Source organism: Leopardus geoffroyi, chromosome D4 (assembly GCF_018350155.1).
Source record: "Leopardus geoffroyi isolate Oge1 chromosome D4, O.geoffroyi_Oge1_pat1.0, whole genome shotgun sequence".
NCBI classification, from domain to species: domain Eukaryota; kingdom Metazoa; phylum Chordata; class Mammalia; order Carnivora; family Felidae; genus Leopardus; species Leopardus geoffroyi.
The window spans coordinates 57,062,219-57,078,959 of record NC_059342.1 but is presented as its reverse complement, the minus strand read 5'-3'; the positions used below and the strand labels follow the sequence as shown (position 1 = coordinate 57,078,959).

At 38.8% G+C, this 16,741-nt stretch overlaps 1 protein-coding gene and 1 pseudogene across 3 annotated transcripts in view; both read right to left on the bottom strand.

Moving 5' to 3' along the window:
- Positions 1-16,741, bottom strand: part of UNC13B (unc-13 homolog B) — a 252,510-nt gene that overhangs the window by 234,574 nt on the left and 1,195 nt on the right. The gene's annotated exons all lie outside the window — the stretch shown is intronic.
- LOC123593702 lies at positions 9,832-10,949 on the bottom strand (annotated as a pseudogene).

Genomic DNA, 16,741 nt, shown 5'->3' with positions numbered 1-16,741 from the left:
ACTCAGCCAGCCCACTCAACACAGATGCTGACCATAAAAATAATGGGCATTCTCGGGGCTGCTGCTGGAGGTTAAACTACCTAGCTATTTAGCCCAGCTGTCCTTTATAAAATTGTGAAGCGCATGAACTTTGAAGCCAGTCAGATCCACCTGGTGTATTATCTATTGTCATGTAATAAACTACTCCAAAATGTAATGGCTTAAACATTTATTATCTTATAGTTTCTGGGTCAAGAATCTGAGTAGGGCTAGATTGGATCCTCTGGTTCAGGGTTTTTTACAGACTGCTAGCAAAGCGCCAGCTTGATTGCAACAGGATCCACTATCAAGCTCATTCATGTGACTGTTAGCAGGACTCAATTTCTCTTCAGCTATTGAACTGAAAGCCTCAGTTCCTTATTGGCTATTGGCTTGTCTCAGTTCCTTGTCTGAGACAAGATGGATGCTTGCTTCATCGAAGCATTCAAACTGAGAAAGCAATAGAGTCTGCTAGCAAGATGGAAGTTACAGTCTTTTTAACATAATCACAGAAGTGACTTCCCCTAGTTTTTGCTGTATTCTATTCATCAGAAGCAAGTCACATTTTAGGGAAGAAGATTACACAAGGAAATGAACATCACCAGGAGCTGCCTCATTGGGGCAGCCATCTTTGAGGAACCATCTCAGAAATCTGCATACCATACCTAGATTTGAGTCCTAGTTCTGATACTTGTGACCTTGGGCAAGCTACATGGCCTCAATTTCCCAAAGAATCATGGTAGTAACTACTTTATAAGATAGTTTCCAAGCTTAAATGAGGAACTGCATTTAAATTACCTGATGCATGTCCAATACATGTTTGTTATTACTTAGGCTGTGGATACAAAGGGAGGAATGTGGCTGGGAGGTAAAGAGAAGGTAAGCAGAGCAAGGGTCACTGTCTAAAGGTTGTGATGAAAGCTCTGAGGCATCGCAGTTTCCCAGTTTAAAGTTCAGAGGAAAAAGGCAATGAGGTCTTCTTGCCCTCTAGACACTTGACCAGGACCATTTATACTCATCAGCAAGGTAAGTGTATCTTCAGAAGCAACTCAAACAGGGATAGAAAGCCAGTCCTCCATGCCTCAGTCTTCATTAGTGTTTCCAAGTACAGTACTTGAAAGTTCTCCAGTATTTGGAGTTTACACTTGTGTTTAGCTGGCAGGTAGCTGAGAGCTAAGACTCTAAAATCCAGTAAATGAGAGGGAAGGTGAGAGGAATCAAGGAAAGTAGGTAGTGAAGAGAACCTAAGAATCTCAAGAGGGTAAGACCAAAACACCCAGGTTTGGCATTGTTGCTGCCTCTTTGGGAGGCCTCAGGCAGGAGAGAAAAGGGGACTGGTTAAGAACCCTGATGCAGGGGTTCCCTCTACCAACTTTATGACTATCTTTAAGCTATTCAACAAGGTCATTAAAAGTTTACTCTTTCTGCAAGTTCCTTATCCCTTGGGAAATGTCTCCCAATGCCTCCATAGAGAAATTTAATATAAATAACTAAATTAACAAATATTTATTAAGTGTTTCTTAGCTCAGTCTTAATGAAAGGAAAAAGTAAACAAAGCACTATCCTTTGTTTACTATTCCTAACAAAGTTACTATCCTTAAATAGTTTATAAGGTGATAGGAAAGGTCTGTGAAAGAATAAGGAACTAAACTAGGGCAGTAAATATGGAACTGAGGGGGAAGAAAAGGGACAATCCCTTTAACACTTCTCAGTGTTAAGGAACTAATGTGATAGAATTTGGCACACAATGACTATGAATACAGTAAAGAATATCCTTTCTTTAGTAGCAAACCATTGGATGAGAAGGCAGGGGGAGAAAGGGAGAGAGTTTTAAAGTCAGGTTGACTGGAAGGATGGTGCTACAGTTTTTACTGATAGATAGGAAATCAAGGATGCATAGGTTCTGGGGACAGATGTTTCCTTTTGAACACGTACATTAAGTTTGAGATTGTGTGGTATATTCTTGCAAATAAATGCATTAGATGATGTGGAACTGAACCCTAAGCAATCAGTCCAAGCTAGAGACAGAGATTTCAATCAATAAAAATGTAACTACTTTAATCTCCATTTTTTATAAAGAAAATGAAGCAAAACTGGAATGCAGCCCAGCTGCATCTTTCACCAGAACTGAAGCTGTTAGCCATAATGCTATATTGCCCCTCAAATAGTAGAGGAATTCAGCAGAAGCTGTGGAAGGAATCAAGATAAGCTTCACAAGAGAAGTAGCATGTGGAGGAGATGGATCTCAAAGCATGGATAAACCTGAACATGCAAATGTGGAAGAAAGGGTATTTCATATACAGAGAGTAAGTTGCATGAACAAATCAGGAAATGGACACATTGAATCTGTACTGGCATTTAGGAATAAGCTGCAAAGAATCTGAGAGTTGGAACCCTATGGTTGTCAGGAGACTATACAGAATGAGAAAGGAACAAAGGTCATTTATAGAGAACACCTACTTTTAAGGAGTAGGAAAAAGAGACAGAAAAGGACTGGTCAGGGAGGGAAAACAGGAAAATAAACAAATCACCTGTATAGTGTTCCAGTATAGATCTTATCTCATTGAAGAGTAATTGCATACCTATCCTTTCTTTAGACACAGAGCTTCTCAACAGCAAAGGATGTATTTTCTGTGTCTTTATCCCTAACACATAACACATAGCACACCTGGTAAAGGTGTCCAAAAAAGATTTCTTGACTAATCAAATACATAAATGAATCCATGAATGAGAATGTTTTAAGGTTTGGTTGTTGTCAAAGATGAAAAAAAAAAACCTGGACACTAGTCAAGTGATTAGGACAGATTCAATCAGTAATATACTATTGCAATAGGGAAAATAGTCTAACACAAACTGAACTCATCTTCAATTTGTATAGAGGTAACTGGACGTTTTAAAGGGAGAATGGAAAAATAAAATAAAATAAAGGCAGAATGGAGGGACGCCTGGGTAGCTCAGTGGGTTGAGCATCCGACTTTGGCTCAGGTCATGATTTCACAGTTCATGACTTTGAGCACCACATCAGGCTTGCTGCTGTCAGCATGGAGCCTGCTTTGGATCCTCTGTCCCCTTCTCTCTCTGCTCCTCCCTTGCTTGTGTTCTCTCTCCCAAAAATAAATAAAATATTTTAAAAAATAAATAAAGGGAACATGAAAGAATAAGGTGAAAGTTCATGAGCGGGAGCTCAGAAGAGTCAGAGAAGTTATAAATTCCAAAGCAGCAAACCTAGAGTAGAAATGTTATTCCCATGCTTAAAATTCATGACTTGGCCTGGCATATTTGGGGGTGGGGTTGTTTTTTTAAAGATTTTATTTTTAAGTAATCTCTACACCCAACGTGGGGCTCAAACTCACAATACTGAGATCAAGAGTCACATGCTCTTCTGACTGAGTCAGCCAGGCGCCCCTAGCCTGGCATATTCATACTGTCAAATGAATAAAATTCCACTGTGGGAATATATTCCATGAAAATAATTCAAATGAATGGGAGATAATGTGTGCAAGGATTTGTACAGGATTATCTAAGTAGTGAAATCTGAAAATCAGAATGCCAAACAATTCAATGAACTCTAATAAACCAGTTTATTCATCACTATCAAGTAATTACTTAATATTTATGAATAACACTGTAATCTTATACAAATGGATAAACATCAGGAGAGAAGGCCATACCAGAGATATAGGTGTTAATGCATTCAAGAAAAATTTATTGAGCATCCACCAAGTACTACACATAGTGCTACAGGTACAAAGAGGAACAAGACATTCCTTCAAAGAATGCAGTCTGGGGATAAACAGACTGTGAATAGTACTATGATCATAGTTAAGAGGAAGAAGTGGGTTGTTTGCACATGTAACCTGGAGGTTTCAGAATTGTTTAAATGCTTAATAAGTTGGGGTGTGAGGAACTTAGCAAACATATAACCTTCATGAGGGAAAGGATGCGTGTTTCTCTCTATTGGAAAAAATTATCCAAGACTTGCAAACAAGGAAAAGAAATTACTGGGTGTACAGTTTTAGTACTTGCAATTTTAGTACTGGGCACTATCTAGAGCAGAGACCAGCAAACTTCATCTATAAAGGACCGTACAGTAAATATTTAGAGTTCAGGCCAAAAAAAAAAACAACAAAAAAACAAAAAAAAAACAGCAAAATTGAAGCTATTGTATAGGTACTTGTATAAGGAGAGAAAATAAATTTCTACAAGTTTTTAATTGGTAACATTCAAAATAAACCAACAATAATTGAATACAAGTTTTTGGTACTATAGGTCTACCAATGAGAATGATAAAATTATTTGGGGGAGTATATATTTTGTTTACTTGGGGTTCAAAGTATCAGAATCAATTGCAAATGTTCAACTATTAATGGTGATCTGTAATGAGATTTTATGTATCTCGTCTGTTTTTTCACACAGATAACTACTGTCAAATACTGATATCAGTCAACGAGCATGTGATTCAATTGAGCATATTCAGTGCCTGGAAAGCATTTTTAAATTCTATTAGATTCTCTTCTTGATAGTTGCTCAATTTTTTAATGAAATTTTTTAAAACTTTTTTAAGTTTATTTATTTTGAGAGACAGAGAGATAGAGAGCGCAAGGCAGAGAGGAGAGACAGAATCCCAAGCAGGCTCCGTGCCATCAGTGCAGAGCCGATGTGGGGCTCAAAATCACGAACTGTGAGATCATGACCTGAGCAAGATCAAGAGTCAGACACTTAACCGACTGTGCAACCCAGACACCCCAATGAAGGTGTTTTGTTTGTTTGTTTGTTTGTTTGTTTGTTTGTTTGTTTTTAAGTAATCTCTATGCCCAGCTCAAACTCACAATCCCGAGATCAAGAGTCACATGTTCTACTGACTGAGCCAGCCCGGGAACCCCTGTTCCATTTTTGCCCAGAAAATCATAACAAAACTGCACCAATGCTAAGCCATCAAATACCTGTGTAGTGGGACAAATCAAGATATTCAGCTTCTATTTCTGACAAAACAAAAAAACAAAAAACCCTACAGAAATGATATGATTAATTTTATGAGAGTGAATGAAGTCAACTGTTAAACTACTAGTTTTATAACACATGATAAATTTACATATTTCCCACAAAGTACTTTCTGCAATGAATAACCATATACTTTAAACACATTACATTTTCACAAACCTTGTAAATTTGTTGAACTAAGCCTTTTTTCTGCTCCACATATATTTTTGCCACTATCAGTCATAACACAGTTTAGCAGATTCCCTTTCAGGTTGTGCTAAATTAGTGTTTTCTCAACTTCTTTGAAAACATTTTTACCTGTAATTGTTTCATGCAGACTATTCATAGAGGCTAATTCTTCAGTCACTTCAAATTCAGCATTGACTTGTCAAATAAACAACAACTGAATGGTATTGGTAACTGTGGACGCATCAAGAGCTAAGGAAAACTACTCGAAATCATTTGCTTTGGTTTTTTGTTTTGTTTTTTATTTTGTAAGTAATCTCTACACCCGAGGTGGAGCTGGAACCACAACTCCAAGACCAAGGGTCACCTACTGCACCAACTGAGCCAGCCAGGCACCCCTCATTTGCTTTGTTTTTAAATCGGCTATTGTGTTGTTCTTGTTGGGGGAAATAAAACAAACCTGCTAGCAAAAAGCCCCCTCCTTGCCAATATAGAGGAGTAAAAGAACATACTTGATTACTGAATAAGAACTAACAGATTACATATATATAATGTAGCCTGAAAATAATTTCAAAGTTAGGACAAAATCTTACATAATGTATACAGCAAAACACTAGAAAGAACAAAGCACGAGAAAGCCCTAATGAGACAAAGGGCTGCACCTCTTAATAGTCTTCTGTACCTCTCCAAAGAAATCCTTGTTTGCAGAGGTCATTTGGTCCACAACCTTGGAGATAGCTCTACATCGTAAAAACTGGTGACTAGGCTTAATCCCTATAGAGATTTATCTTTATACTAAAGTTGAGAATAATGATTCAGATTTACCACATCTCTAAGAAAACACTCCAACGGGAGAGAATAAATGATCTCTTTGCCCTTTATAAATAAAGAAAATCATTTTAATTTACCCTTAAACTTCCAGTGTCTTCAATTCAGGCAAGTGTTCTCACCAAAAGGCAAACAGTCCTATGCACATTTTTAAAATATTTATTAATTTATTATTTTTAAAAAAAAGTTTTAATGTTTATTTTTGAGAGAAAGAGACAGAATGTGAGCGGGAGAGAGGCAGAGAGAGAGGGAGACACAGAATTGGAAGCAGGCTCCAGGCTCTGAGCTGTCAGCACAGAGCCCAATATGGGGCTTGAACTCACCATCAGTGAGGTCGTGACCTGAGCCTAAGTCAAAGCCTAACTGACTGAGCCACCCAGGCTCCCCTATTATTATTATTTTTAAAAAGACAGGACGCAAGTGGGGGAAAGGGCAGGAGGGAGAGAAAGAGAGAGATTGAGAGAGAGAATCTTAAGCAAGCTCCAACTCAGAGCTCCATTCCATGACCCTGGGGTTATGACCTGAGCTGAAATCAAGAGTCAGGAGCTCAAATGACTGAGCCACCCAAGTGTCCCAAATTTATTTTCTTTGGACATATTTCTTCAGCTGTTACAAACATTTCTTTGCAGCTGGGAGTCCCAGGGAACACTAAGGGCGTTCTTTAACTGCCTGATCCGTTCAGAGTCCTAAATTGGTGTTGCCTGTGGTTTGGAGGCAAAAGACCTCTAAAACAGTATGCTTGTAGCCTGGTTCTGCAGGCTCTAATTCCAAATCAGGGAAGAGGATAGCAAGGCAAATGTCAGGTATTCTCATGCCTCTTATAATCTCTCCTGAGGCAAAATTGAGGTCTCTTTAATGACGTACACTTATAATTCTCCCACTTCATTTGAGACACTATTATTTAACTGAAAGATACGAAGCAAGTCAGCATTATCTCAAAACGCAGGGCTTTTAACAATTAATTTGTAAATATTAAATGTTCTTTTCCATTATTGCAATATGCAACCTATCTTCTGGGAAATGAGGCATGCATATCTTAAAGTAACTTGTTTTGTTTTATTTTATTTTTTAAAAAATGGTTATTTATTTTTGAGAAAGAGAGACAGAGACAGAGATAGAGCATGAGTGGGTGAGGGGCAGAGAGAGAGGCAGACACAGAATCAAAAGCAGGCTCCAGGCTCTGAGCTGTCAGCACAGCGTCCAACGCGGGCTCGAACTCATGAACCATGAGATCCTGACCTGAGCTGAAGTCAGATGCTCAAACCACTGAGCCAGCCAGGCTTAGATGTAAAAGATCTATATGCTGAAAACTATGTGTGTATATATATATATATATATATATATATATATATAGAGAGAGAGAGAGAGAGAGAGAGAGAGAGAGAGAGAGACTATATAGAGGGAGAAACTATACAAACTATAGAAAACTTATGAAAGAAATTGAAGAAGACACAAAGAAATGGAAAAACATTCCATGCTCATGGATTGGAAGAATAAATATTGTTAAAATGTCAATACTACCCAAAGCAATCTACATATGCAATGCAATCCCAATCAAAATTGACAGGCATTCTTCTCAAAGCTAGAACAAACAATCCTGAAATTTGTATGGAACCACAAAAGACCCCGAATAGCCAAAGTAGTATTGAAGAAGAAAACCAAAGCGGGAGGCATCACAATCCCAGACTTTAGCCTCTACTACAAAGCTGTAATCATCAAGACAGTATGGTATTGGCACAAAAACAGACACATAGACCAATGCAATAAAATAGAGAACCCAGAATTGGACCCACAAATGTATGGCCACCTAATCTTTGACAAAGCAGGAAAGAGTATCCAATGGAAAAAAGTCTCTTTAGCAAATGGTGCTGGGAGAACTGGACAGCAATATGCAGAAGAATGAACCTGGACCACTTTCTTACACCATACACAAAAATAAACTCAAAATGGATGAAAGACCTAAATGTGAGACAGGAAACCATCAAAATTCTAGAGGAGAAACCAGGCAACAACCTCTTTGACCTCAGCCGCAGCAATTTCTTGCTCGACACATCTCCAAAGGCAAGGGAATTAAAAGCAAAAATGAACTATTGGGACCTCATGAAGATAAAAAGCTTCTGCACTGCAAAGGAAACAATCAACAAAAGTAAAAGGCAACCGATGGAATGGGAAAAGATATTCGCAAATGACATATCAGATAAAGGGTTGGCATCCAAAATCTATAAAAAACTTATCAAACTCAACACCTGAAAAACAATCCAGTGAAGAAATGGGCAGAAGACATGAATAGACACTTTTCCAAAGGAACATCCAGATGGCCAACAGACACATGAAAACATTATTCATCACCAGGGAAATACAAATCAAAACCACACTGAGATACTACCTCACACTGGTCAGAGTGGCTAAAATTAACAACTCAAGAAACAACAGATGCTGGTGAGGATGTGGGGAAATGGGAACCCTCTTGCACTGTTGGTGGGAATGCAAACTGGTATAGCCACTCTGGAAAACAGTGTGGAGGTTCCTCAAAAAATTAAAAATAGAACTACCCTACAACCCAGCAATAGCACTACTGGGAATATATCCAAAGGATATAGGGGTGGTGATTCATAGGGGCACATGTACCCCACTGTTTATAGCAGCGCTTTCAACAATAGCCAAATTATGTAAGGGGTCTAAATTTCCATCAACTGATGAATGGATAAAGAAGACGTGGTTTACATATACAATGGAATACTACTTGGCAATGAGAAAGAATGAAATCATGCCATTTGCAGCAACATGGATGGAACTGGAAGGTATTATGCTAAGTGACATAAGTCAGTCAAAGAAAGACAGATGTCGTATGTTTTCACTCATATGTGGAACTTGAGAAATTTAACAGAAGACCATGGGGGAAGAGGACGGGAAAAAAATAGTTACAGAGAGGGAGGGAGGCAAACCATAAGAGACTCTTAAATACAGAAAACAAACTGGGGGTGGAAATGGGTGATAGGCATTGAGGAGGGCGAGGAGGGCACTTGTTGGGATGAGCACTGGGTGTTGTATGTAAGCAATGAATCATGGGAATCTACCCTCAAAACCAAGAGCACACTGTACACATTGTATGTTAACCAATTTGACAATAAATTATATTAAAAAAAATAAATGAACACGCACTAGTAAAAAAAATAAAATAAAATAATTGAATGGAAAGTCTAAAAAAATGTTTATGTATTTTTGAGAGAGAGAGACAGAGCATGAGTGGGGAAGGGGTATAGAGAGAGGGAGACACAGACCCAAAGCAGGCTCCAGGCTCTGAGCTGTCAGCACAGAGCCCGACGCAGGACTTGAACTCGTGAAGCACAAGATCATAACCTGAGCTGAAGTCAGACGCTCAACTCACTGAGCCACCCAGGAACCCCTAAAGTAATTTGTTTTGGAGCAAATAATGCTCCAAAGACCTGTCAATATATTGTCCTTACAAAAAAGGGTACTCCCTTTTAGTTAAAGGTGGCTGCTGTATGCTTGGCTAAAGCTTCAATTTTCAATTTTACATTAACAGAGGCAGCTCTGAACTTCACTTCTAAGCATCACAAACTTTTAGAATACAAAAAGTCCAAAGATGGATATTATAAGAAATGCACAAAAGAAATTTCCTTTAAAAATAACAAAAACGGGGTGCCTGAGTGGCTTAGTAGGTTGGACATCCGACTTCGCTCAAGTCATGATCTCGCAGTTTGTGAGTTTGAGCCCCACATCTGGCTCTGTGCTGACAGTGCAGAGCCTGGAGCCTGCTTCAGATTCTGTGTCTCCTCCTCTCTCTGCCCCTCCCATGCTCATGCTCTGTCTCTCTCTGTCTCTCGATAATAAATAAACGTTAAAAAACATTTTTTTAAATAACAAAAATTTTTAAATTTATTTTTCCCCAAATGTCCAAATAATTATGGTCTAGGTAACCATAAGAGTAAAAGCTTTATATGCTCCTTCCTTTGATAAGAATAAGTTCATATAGAACTGTATATCCAAGTGTATGTGCAAGAGACACTCACATGCATCACACACACACCAAGCACATACACCCACAGGGACAGACACACCACTGAGTTTTTATTTTTCTAGGCACTTCATATCCACATGACGTCTGTCACCTTCCCATCACATTTAATGAATTCCTTCTTTGGAGGCAGGAAGCCTAGTTGAAGACATTCCCTGCCAGGAAGTATCAGGCCACCAGGAAGGAAGACCCACCACTTGCAGGTGGCTTCCCCACTCCCATCTTCTTTGTATTCTTCCATACCATGGCTATGAAGGGTCTAGTCCTGGAGGTGAAGTCAGGCTGCTGAAAGTTGTAGTTCTTGATTTCACTGTACCATCTATCAGCCATCTCTTTTCCTGTCTGATCACAGGAGGCATATACCTCTGAACTGGCCACAATGGGACTCTGAGCTGCACTTGAGCATCCTTGGGCTGACCAGGGCCTCTGAATAATGCTGAGCCTCCCAATCAAGCTTCTTGCAGAGCTTCAGTTGAGGGGGACACCATGCTGCTTCTGGTACTTGTTGTGGGCCTTTAGGACCTCATTATTAAACAGCTTGGAAGCTGACTTGCCCATGGCCCACTGCTGCTATACTGAGCTCTCTCACCTGGCCCTGGGTCGCTGGAGATCAATTCCTGTCTTTATGAATCTGAACAGATGGGCAAATCCAGGCACCTAGAGGGAGTCAGCCCTACTGACAAAAAGAGAACAGTTCTGATTCTAAGAGCCAAAACACACAAAGGTCTAGGAAAAGGAGTAGAAGTTTGGGAGGTGATGGGTTAGTGAGGGATGTGGTACAGAGAAGGAACTCAAAACTAACAGAAACCAGGGGCACCTGGGTGGCTCAGTTGTTAAGCATCCAACTCTTGATTTCAGCTTAGGTCATGATCTCACGGTTTGTGGGTTTGAGCCCCACATCAGGCTTTGCGCTGACAGAGTGGTGCCTGCTTGGGATTCTCTCTCTCCCTCTGTTTGCCTCTCCCCCACTCTCATGCACTTTCTCTCTCTCTCTTTCAAAATAAGCAGACTTAAAAAAAAAGAAAAGAAAAGAACAAACATAACCCTGTCCAGGGGTCAAGACACCATGAAAAGCTCTATGGCACAGAGCAAGGCCTGCCCCCACCCGCAACACATACACACACATGATTTAGGGCCCCCTTCCTCCTTAATCTACTGTTGGTTAGGCTCATTTTCCTCCTCATACTAGTTCATATAGATATGAAATAAAGCCCTAAGTCTCTGCGTACAGCCCTTTTTTCCTTCACAAACTCTAACCTTGCCCACAGATACTTGCTATCTATGTATGTCAACAGATTCCAAAGCTGTATCTTTAGTTCAGATTGTTGTCATCAACTTCAGACCCATATGTTCAATAATTTGCTAGATTTCTCTACCTGAGTATTACACTGGTACCTCAAATTCAGCACGTAAAAAGTTAAAACTATTGAGATGCCTTAAAATATATATTCTAATTGTGGACCCAGAAATTTCTCTGGGCAAAGTAAAATCTTCCTCAATGTTTTGTTTTAAAAGATCATTGTGCTTAGAGTCACCAAATTGTTATTTTTCCTTTGGGTCTAAAGTGAAAAAATTCCCATAAAGTCCCACAACCTCTTTATTAAATAAAGGAATGTTAACATTAATCAGTAACAGCAAAAAACTAGAAGCAACCTAAATGTTTTATCTCTAGCTTTAACACAATCCTAAAGAAAATCCTAGAAGGTAGGTTTGTGTGTGAGAGAGAGTGTATAAAAATTGATAAACTGATCTTAAAATGTATACAGAGGGGGGTCTGGCTGGCTCCGTCAGTAGAACATATGACTCTTGATCTCAGGGTCATGAGTTTGACCCCACATTTTTTACTTAAAAAAATGTTCAGGGTCGACTGGGTGGCTCAGTCAGTTAAGCATCCAACTTTTGGTTTTGGCTCAGGTTATGATCTCACAGTTCATGAGATTGTGCCCCATATCCAGCTCAGCACTGACAGCACAGAACCTACTTGGGATTCTCTCTTCCTCTGCCCCTCCCTCATTCATGCTTGCACATGGTCTCTCTCTTTCAAAAAAATTTTTTAATCATTAAAAAATAAAATTTTAGGGGCGCCTGGGTGGCGCAGTCGGTTAAGCGTCCGACTTCAGCCAGGTCACGATCTCGCGGTCCGGGAGTTGGAGCCCCGCGTCAGGCTCTGGGCTGATGGCTCAGAGCCTGGAGCCTGTTTCCGGTTCTGTGTCTCCCTCTCTCTCTGCCCCTCCCCCGTTCGTGCTCTGTCTCTCTCTGTCCCAAAAATAAATAAACGTTGAAAAAATAAATAAATAAATAAATAAATAAATAAATAAATAAAATTTTATATGGAAATGTAATGGCCAAAAATAGTTAATATAATCTTATAATCTTAAAGTTGGAAGACATGGACTACCAGATATCAAAACTTATTACAAAATTATAGCAATGAGGAACACTTGTGATGAACATTTATCTTATAAAAAAGGAGACACTGCAGAGCAGCAGAGAAGTAAGATAAAGGATTGTTTTGTTAACAATTTCCATAACTTGGAAATGCTGCAAAGAAAAGGCGGCAAGGCTAGCCAAAGATGAACTATCAAGGCAATATACTTGTGCTTAACTCATTATCTATTATTGATTAAAGGATAAAATTCTGTGAAGTCACATGTTAACTTATAGATTTTGGTCTGGTAATGATGCAAAGGATTTAGTAGAAAAGGTTATGAGGGCGCCTGGCTGGTTCAGTTGGAAGAGCATGTGACTCTTGATCTCAGGGTCATGAGTTCAAGCCCCATGTTAAATGTAGAGATGACTAAAATAAATAAATAAATAAACTTAGAAAAAAAAGAAAAGGTTATGGTGTTATTATCCTGTAGACACAATCAACTTAACAATGTTATTCTTTCTTACTTTTTTTTTAAGTAGGCTCTGTATCCAGTGTGGGGCTTGAACTCACCATCCTAAGATCAAGAGTCACATGCTCCACCAACTGAGCCAGACAGGCACCCCATTTAACAATGTCACTATAACATTCTCTTCCTAATGTGGGTGGACCTCATCCAATCAGCTGAAGGCCTGAATAGAACAATAGGACTGAATAAGAGAAAATTTCTCGGGATACCTGGCTGGCTCAGTCCATACAGCATGAGACTTTCTTTTTTTGGTGGGGAGGGGAACAAATGCCCTTTATTGCTCTAACCAGCATAACTTGGCAGTAGGCTTGAGCAGAGCTCTCCTATCTGTCCTGGCTCCTATTTTCTCTCTCCTGGGAGTTTGTGATTCACCCCCAGGGTAGAAGAGTGTCCTGGGCAGGGGTCTCAGGCACAACTAGGATAAAAAATACAGAGTTGGGATCTGAAAGGGGACCAGGGTGAAGCAGAAAACATTGTGTTACCAGATCATCCAAATAAAAAGTCCATCAGGGCAGAAGTGAGGATGTTTCCCCACATGGGTCCCTCTGCCCTTGCCAGAAAAGGGAGGGGGAAGGAGGCTTCTGCTAGAGGCTTCCTGCTGTCCCCTTCATGCCATCAGCATCTTCCAGATGTTGTCCTCAGCTTCTTTCACACTCCACTCCACGTAGGATTTTTTCTGTTTCAATTCTTTAATTTGTTTCTTCTGCTATTCTCTGTTTCTTTAACAGTTGATTGTTAATTACCCCCTTGGAATGAAGAATAAACATTCTTCCTACACTTTCAAACATGTTAGTCTCATCTACCAAAGTCATAATCTCTGCACCTGTAAGATGTCAGCATGCAACTCTTGATCTCAGGGTTGTGAGTTTGAGCCCTGTAGCAGTTGTAGAGATTACTTAAAAATAAAAGCTTCAAAAAAGTGAGAGAAAATTTCTCCCTGATCAGTTCTTTGAACTGTGACATTGGTCCTTTTTCCTGATTTTAGACTCAAACTGAAACAATAGCTCTTCCTGGGTGTTGAGCCTGCTGGCTTTCAGACTGGAATTTCATTGTCAGCTTTTTGGTTCTCACGCCTTTGAACTGGGACTGGAACTACACCATCATCTCTTCTGGGTCTCCAGTTTGCTGGCTAAAGATCTTGGGACTTATTAGCCTCCATAATCCTGTGAGCCAGTTCCTTATAGTAAAATCTCTCTATCTCTATCCCTGTGTGTGTGTGTGTGTGTGTGTGTGTGTGTGTATCTCACCCCTCACCAGAGCTCTAATATAATACCTAATTTCCTTAAATGCTCATTAAACATGCTTTACCATACTGCTTATTCCGTCACTAATGAGTTAAATAAATCTTTGGCATGTTTTTCATTCTATATTCTTATAAGAATCTTGCTTTTAACTTTTTGGAATTTGTACTCTGACAATATTTTCAACAAAAAGTGCTGAATAACCATATAGGAAAAAAATGAATATTGACTCTTACCTCACACCATACACAAAATCTATTGCAGATGACTTATAAAAAATAAAATAATAGAGTTTCTAGACAATGACATAAGAGAATATATTCATTACCTTGGGATAGGCAAATACTTCTTAAACAGGCATAAAACACATTATACACAAACAGTAAAATAAATTGGACTATACTAAAGTGAAGAACTTTAGTTCATTGAAAAACACCACTAAGAAAACAAAAAAGTAAGCTACAGATAATTCTTTCTAACAAAAGAATCCTATCCAAAATATATAAAGAGCTCATACAAATAGAAAAAATACAGAGAACCATATAAAAAAACAGGCCAAGGACCTGACCAGGCAAGTCAGAAAAGATAACCAATAGACATATGAAAAGGTGTCCTACTTTGCCGGATATCAGGGAAATGCTAACTATGGCCACAGTGAGATACCACTACATATATACTAGAATAACTGAAACTAGAAAGACTGACAATGTCAAGAGTTGTCAAGGAAATGAAGAAACTAGACTTCTCATATATTGTTGGAGGAATGTGAACTGTTATAATCTCTTTAGGAAAAATATTGGCAATATCTACTGAAGCTAAACACATACCTACCCTATTACTCAGCAGTTATACTCCTAGGTATATATCCAATAGAAATACATGTATATTAGTCAATAAATTTATTTTTTTAATGAAGAGGAAAAATTAATACCAATTTGGAATAGTGGCAAACTCTGAGGAGAGAAGATGAAGAGCAAGGGGGAGAATGGAATGAGATTAGGAAGGAGTATATAAAAGCCCAACCTATCTGAAATATTAATTTCCTTAAGAGAATTTGAAGCAAATGTGGTGGAATATTGGAATTTGATAGAGCTGTGTGAGAAGAATGTGGATGTTTGACATAGTATTCTTTATAACCTTCTGTATGCCTAAACTATTTCATAAAGACAGTTTTATTTTTTATTTCTTTTCTTTGATTTTAGTTTTTTAAAGTTTATTTATTTAGCTTGAGAGAAAGAGAAAGTGTGAGTGGGGGAGGGGTCGAGGGAAGAAAGGGACAGAGAAAATCCCAAGCAGGGCTCAATCCCATGAACCCTGAGATCATGACCTGAGCTGAAGTCAGAAGCTTAACCAACTGCCCCTTAATTTTTTTTTTTTTTTTTAAATGTAAGCTCTATAGCCAACATGGGACTCCAACTCATAACCCTGAGATCAAGAGTCACATGCTCTGCCAACTGAGCCAGGCAGGCACTCCTCATAAAGAAATTTTTTTTAATCTTATAGAATTCTCCCAGAATGTTTAGGAGTCATTGATTTAAAATAAAAACTTGTGGGGCACCTGGGTGGCTCAGTGGGTTGAGCCTCTGACTTCAGCTCAAGTCATGATCTCCCAGTTTGACTTTGAGCCCCACACCAGCCAGGCTGATTACTGTCAGCACAGAGCCTGCTTCGGATCTTCTGTCCCCCCTCCCTGCCCCTCCCCCATTTGCCCTCTCCCAAAAAGTAAATAAAATATATATTTTTTAAATAAAATAAAATAGGGGCTCCTGGGTGTTAAGTGTCTGACTTTGGTTCAGGTCATGATCTCGCAGTTCAGGAGTTTGAGCCCCATGTCGGGCTCTGTGCTGACAGATCAGAGCCTGGAGCCTGCTTCAGATTGTGTGTGTCTCTCTCTCTGCCCCTCCCTTACTCGCACTCTATCTTTCTCTCAAAATAAAAATATCTCTCTCTCAAAATAAATACATAAACATTAAAAAATAATAAAAAATAAAATAAAATAATGAAATAAAATAAAAACTTGTAATATGAATATACAGTATAATGCCAATATTGTGTATGTAAACATACCACATACACACGCATAGATTGATATGATGTAATGAAACTATCTCAGGAGTCTTCCTCCCGAAAACCTAGAATCATAAAAACATCAGACAAATCCCAACTGAAAGACATTCTATAAAATATCTGAGGGTAAAACTATCAAGGTCATCAAAAACAAGGAAGTCTGAGAAAATGTCACAACCAAGAGAAGCTTGAGGAGACAAGAGAACTAATGCAATGTGCCATGCTGGATGAGATCCTAAAACAGAAAAAAAGCATAAGGTAAAAACTAAGGAAATCTGAATAAGGTATGGACTTTAGTTAATGATAATGTATCAATATCAGTTATTAATTGTAACAGAGGAACCATGCTAATTTAAATGTTAATAAATTTAACATTTATTATACGGAAACTGTATATGGAGTGGGGTATATGGAAATTGTATTATCTTCATAAGTTTTCTGTAAACCTAAAATTGCTCTAAAATAAAATTTATTTTTTTAAGTCA